At 39.4% G+C, this 6,403-nt stretch overlaps 1 pseudogene across 1 annotated transcript; it reads left to right on the top strand.

Annotated features, from left to right (window-relative positions):
• Window positions 1-513: 513 nt before the first annotated feature.
• LOC311167580 (large ribosomal subunit protein eL21-like) lies at window positions 514-1,127 on the top strand (annotated as a pseudogene). Its single transcript has one exon. The product of its transcript is annotated as a large ribosomal subunit protein eL21-like (transcript).
• Window positions 1,128-6,403: the final 5,276 nt, after the last annotated feature.

The raw sequence follows: 6,403 nt of genomic DNA, 5'->3' as shown, positions 1-6,403 counted from the left end.
CAATTTGTTTTTCACAAGAAAAACTACTTTATCAGATGTCTTAGGTGTCCTTTCAAGACTTTCAAAGAAAATCTTTACTATTTTAGAATATTTGATATTATGGCAGTCTGCATAGGATTAAGAAATGTACAGATTTTTATAACATATTTAATTACCTGGAGTGACAAAGATTTTCCAGAGCAGATCTTATTTTTCTGACAAGGCTTAGCAATGCTGACCAGATTATTAAAAATTAGTAAAGACAGTCCAAGAATACTTTAGTTCTTCTTGCAAATCAGAAATTTAAGTTTGGTATCAATAAGCACACTAGAAATATTAAAGTTTAATTTAATTGCTATTATAGTGAGTTAGAGGACCACATAACATTTTTTTTAGGATGCCTTTAACTTTAAATATTTTCTTTTGCTTTTCTGTTTTATGGGACTTTATTTCAAAGATAATGAGTTTTAATTTGATAGTAAACCCTTTTTTAGCTTTTCAGCCTGAACCGTCATCTCTCAGTAAGTCGCCAAAATGACTAACACAAAGGGAAAGAGAACAGGGACCCACTATATGTTCTCTAGGCCTTTTAGAAAACATGGAGTTGTTCCTCTGGCCCCATACATGCGAATCTGTAAGAAAGATGATAATTGTAGACATCAAGGGGATGGGCACTGTTCAGAAAGGAATGCCCCACAGGTGTTACCATGGCAAAACCGGAAGAGTCTATAATGTTGCCCAGCATGCAGTTGGCATTGTTGTAAACAAGCAAGTAAAGGGCAAGATTCTTGCAAAGAGAATTAATGTTCGTACAGAGCACATTAAGCACTCTAAGAGCCGAGATAGCTTCTTGAAACGGGTGAAAGAAAATGATCAGAAGAAAAAGGAAGCCAAAGAGAAGGGTGCTTGCGCCACCTGGAGAAGCACACTTTGTGAGAACCTGTGGGAAGGAGCCTGAGCTGCTAGAACCTATTCCCTATGAATTCATGGCATGATAGGTGTGCAAAAAGAAATAAAAGAGATCTGGACTATAAAAATGTTTCTCCTAATTGAGCAGAGGTGTGGTGTCCCCTCTCTAAAAAAATATTTAAAGCAGACTTTTAATTATATCGTAATTCATTGGAAAAAAAATAAACCTTTTTTTAAAAACACACATTTTACTTTACCTCTGTTGAAATTTATAACACCCTAGTTTTTTTTTTCTAGAATGTAAAATATTGAAGCAATGATTGTACTATCATCCCTTTGCACTGAATGTCTTACACTTAAACACATGGTTTAAGTTTTGTCCTTTCAGTTACATGACATTAAAATTTCAGCTTCTTTAAAATAAGGAGCAAAATGTAAACCTGAAATTTTAGTAATTTTAAATAAAATAATTTTAGATATTTAACAAATTTTTATAACTCAATACAACTTTACGTAATGATAAGTGGATTTGTCTTTTGGAATATAATTTCATAAAGAGAAGTTTTGGTATTAACATCAAAAAGCAAATTTATCTTTGTCGACATAGAGCAGGTTAATCACTTTTTTTTTTTTGCTGAATACCATGAGCTTTTTTTTTTTTAAGTAATCACATTTAAACACAGAATCAAGTACTAATTCTCAACATCATAACTTTAAGGCAAATATGTTTTTAATTAAACTACTAAATTTTGAATTGTTTTTTATTTGTGGAAGCATGGAGAACTTTTATTAATTTAACTTTAAGCAGTTTTTACTGACTTGAGGATTTTATTTAGGTCTAGGATACGGGACGGCCTCCAAGATGATGAGTGAGATCAGGAGTAGCAGAGCCCTGGGCCTGTGGTTAAGATGGACAGTCAGAGTATAAATAGAAAGTGGTGCAAGAGAGGACAACTTCCCGCCTCAAAAGACTCCAGGAGTTTCTACTCTACAGCACACAGCCTACCCTGAGACTTTGCTGCCTACAGTCACTGTAGTGTTGTTGTTTTTTTTAAAATTTTATTCATGCATACAAGAATTGTGGTGTAGGCCAGAGGTGTGGGGGGTGAGAGGATTCACCCATGGCAGAGTGGGGAGCAGAATAGGCAGATCTACTGAAACACACTGCTTAAGGGGAGCAGCAAGCGAGACAGGAGAAGTCTGCTGTGCCATGTGGGTCAGCTCCCTGACTGGGGATTGAACTCATGCTACAGTGGCTGATAGCTTGATAGTGCTGAGACTTTAACCCTTTTGCCACCAGGGAGGTCCCTACCCCAGTGGTCTTTAAAAAAATTATATATATATATATATATATATATATATATATATATTACATCATTGTTCATTTTTGTACAATGTTTGCTTTCTTTTCTCAGGTGTGGTCCCAATAAAACTCCCACCAACAATTCACCTATGCACCATCACCATAGTCCCTTCTGCTCTTCACACCCTTGTTTTGATCCCTCGCCCTCCCCTCCCCTGCAGAATGTCTCTGACTTATAGTCGCCTGTTTGTTTGTTTTTTTTTTTTTCATTGTTATCATTTTTTCTCTGATCCCTTATTTGGTTACCCTTTATTCTTCCTATAAGTGAAACCATGCAATGTTTTTCTTTTTCCTTCTGATTTATTTCACTGAGCATAATTCCTTCTAATTTCATCCATGTTGCTGTGAATGGCATGAGTTTATCTTTTTTGGTTGCTGAATAGTATTCCATTGTGTATATATAACACATCTTCTTGATCCAGTCATCTATTTGGGCATTTGGGTTGTTTCCAAACCCAAGCCCCTATTATAAAAAGTGCTGCCATAAACATGGGGGTGAAGATATACTCACCAAATGAAGGAGAACCAACATATATAAGACAATTACTACCAGCTCTGAAAACAGACATTACAGAAAATGCATATATAGAGACTTCAACATCCCTCTCTCATCAATGGACATATTGAAGAGACAAAAAATGAGCAAGGACACTAGAGCCCTAAATAAAGACCTAGACCTTATGGGTTTAACAGATATCTATAGGATTCTGCACCCAAAAAAATATCCAAGCACACATTTTTCTCAAGTGTGCACAGATCATTCTTCAGAATCGATCACATACTGGCTACAAGACAAGCATCAACAGATACATTAAGATAAAAATCATTCCAACTATCTTCTCTGATCATAAAGGTATCAACCAGAAATAAACTATGAAAAGAGGAGCCTCTCCGGTGGTACAGCTGGTTGAGCACAGAGCTGTGAATCTGCCTCAGCCTCTGCAGCGAGGGTCAATTGCCGGCAGGCCAGGGAGATTCCCACATCGTGAGGCAGACCTCTCCTGTCTCTCCTGCTGCTCCCCTCAGCAGTACTTTCAGTCTGTCTGTCTGTTCTGCTCCCCGCTCTGTCTCTGGTGAATCCTCTCACCTTCCTGCGACTTTGGCCTGTACCCCATCTCTTGTAAAAATAAAATAAATCTTTTTTTTTTTTTTTAAAGAAAGAAACCATGAAAAGAAAGCAAGGAACCTGCCCACTTCATGGAGATTGAAACCCACACTACGGGAAGAAGACCATTGGATTAAAGAGGAGATCAAAGAAGAAATTAAAAAATGCTTTGAGTTGAACGACAATGAGGACAAAACTTTCCAGAGTATACGGGACACCCTAATGGATTTTAACTGGCCCACAGGGCCCTGGTAATCTTAGGATCCTGGTAATTTTCTTTAATAAGAAAACATTTGTTTTAAGGTTGCATTTAAAATAAATTATTGTTTTATGGCTTTAAATTGAGACAAAAGATTTACATTAGTTTCCCAAAGTCCTTGTGTTTCACTTGGTCTCATGAGAACAGAGGCAGCTTCCCCAGCAGCTGCTGTGAGTCTCTCACTTTAGTCTCCAGCATTTTCCCTCCTGACTCAGTTGTGGCGTAAGATTTTAAATTTACACTCTCAACTTCGGCCAGGATTTCTTTGTTCTCTAGTTTATGAGCTGGCCAGGCAGGAGTTCAGAAGAAGATCTGAGGACACAGTCCACGGATGAGCAGGCAGTGGAGGCCTCCTTACACACCTGGATGAGAATGACAGGAAAAGCACCCTCTTTTTGGTCAACTCTGACCTGTAGCCAAAAAGTACCCCCTTTTGGGTCTCAGAATTGTGGGGGGAGGGTGACCTTCACTGACAAGTTGGAGGGGAAAGATCCTCTGGATTAGTTACCCTTTTTCATGCCCAGAGGTCTCGTCCTGTCCCGACTCCTTTCCACTGGTCTGAACAAGCAGTTGGGCACCTGCCTGGAGGGCGGGTCTCAGGAGCTGGTGGACACGGAGGGGGAACCTTTCCCAGCTTCCAGGACAATATCTGTGGTGACTGAATAAAGGAGCAGGGAAACCAAGGAGGGGATCTAGGGGCCTGTCCAGGTGGGTCAGAAAATCTGTGAGGGCAGACTCGGCTGGCTAGGACCGGTATAGTTTCCAGGGTTATGTCCCAAGTGGTGTGTGGGAAAAGGTGGGTGGGACTCAGGACTTGGGACAGATTTAAGAGTCACAGATTATTGATGCAAAGCCATGACCGCGAGTCAGGGACATGGACAGAGACCATCCTGTCCAGCATGAAGAGCTGTGGGGTCCTGGACGGGGAGGCTCAGGAAAGCAGGGAGCATCTCCTCAAGGCTGAGAGAAAGAATCTTGAGACAAAGTAAACTCATTTGTTTTTCTAGAAAGTGCAATAACAAACCACAGGAAATGACATGAAGCAACTGCTCACGCTCAGTCATTGTACAGGGGGTGTTTCGTTTCCATTTGAGGCCTAAAGACCCAGAGCCCCATTTACACCACATTGTCAGTGAGGATCATTTATGGATTTTAATATTGTCCTCTGCTTAGGCTCAAGGAGGCAAATTGCCTAAAAACGAGGTGGATACAATCTGAACACTTTTGATGCTCATTTCAGTGAAAGCCTAGGAAATAGTTTGTCCCACACTTTACAAAGGTATGTCATTTGCATGCTGTTATATGAAATGCTTTTTATTTTTATGTCTTCAAATAACTAAGAAAAGTTGATGGTTGATTTGAAGTTTAAGGTTATAAGGTTTCTGGCTTGTTTGTTTTCTGTTAATAGCTTGTTATGTAATGTTAAAGTATTACACATATAAAGGAATTGCTGTGACTTGGGTGACTGCATACAGACTAATTATAAAATTAAATCATTATTTCCTGCTCTTTTTTAAAAAAAATTATTTATTTTTTTATAGAGGCATGTTTTATTTATTTATTTGTTTGTTTGTTTGTTTTTGTTTATACATGCACTGGGTACAGTCAGAAGCACGGGAGGGTGAGAGAATTCACCAGAGCCAGAGCGGGGAGCAGAGCAGGCAGAAGGACCGAAGTACACTGCTGAGGAGAGCAGCGGGCGGCAGGAGAGGTCTGCGTGCATTGCGGGACCCTCCTCCGGTGGCCGGGGAGCAGCCGGGGATCGAACCGGCGCCGCAGAGGTCCCGGGCAGCTTCGCAACCCAGCACTCAACCGCTGCGCCACCGGGGAGGCCCTAAAAGATTTATTTTTATTTATTTATATATACAAGAAATTGGGTGTCGGCCAGAGTTATGTGTGGGGGGAGGGGGTGATGAGATTCACCAGAGACAGAGTGGGGAGCAGAACAGGTGCATCTAGTAATATACACAGCTGAGGGGAGAAGTGGGTGAGACAGGAAAGGTTTGCTGCTTCATGTGAGTCAGCTCTCTGGCTGGGGTCCAATTTGTGCCGCAGTGGCTGGTGATACCTTCACAGTGCTGACACTTTAACCCCTGGCCAGCAGGGAGGCCCTATTTCCTTGTCTTTCATCTAATTTCAAACATTCATTTTTCTAGAAGAAATGACCATCTCTTGAGGTAATGAAATGATGCTTCAGGTATTGCTTGTAAATACAAGTTTGTCTAATAAAACTGATAATAAAATAATATAAATGATAATAAAAATTACCATAGATACATATGGTAATATATGGCTGTAAAGATATGAAAACAGCTAAACTGCTCTTGTGATTGACAAATAGTCTTGTGGATGAAAGGAAAAGGGAGAATTAGATAACTTATTTGTTGAAAGATCAAAATGAATAACATCATATATTGATATATCAATTTATATTGGGTGATAACATATATTTTGGAGTTTTACCTATAAACCCTAAAAAATGTATATATGGTTGAAAAATCAAAGTTATCCAAATAAATAGAATAAGAATAAATAACTATGAAGATGAATCTGGCCTGGGATCTGTTCCAAGGAGAGTGTGTTCACAGGAACGTGCTGAGAATGGAGGGGTCAGGGAGGCTTCAGATTGGACTGTGGTAGTTACTCAAAAGATGGGGGGACCAATAAATTATATTGTTAAGTGTGACACATTATTAAATTATTCGAATGTTCATTGTTTCCAAGAGAAGAACGGAATAATATACATAATGTTCTTGACAAGGGTCAAAATTCCTCTAATAGTATACTT

The sequence above is a fragment of the Talpa europaea genome (assembly GCF_964194135.1).
Source record: "Talpa europaea genome assembly, chromosome: 2".
Taxonomy (NCBI): Eukaryota; Metazoa; Chordata; class Mammalia; order Eulipotyphla; family Talpidae; genus Talpa; species Talpa europaea.
Note: the sequence above shows the minus strand (reverse complement) of the source record. Positions and strands in the feature narration are given on the sequence as shown.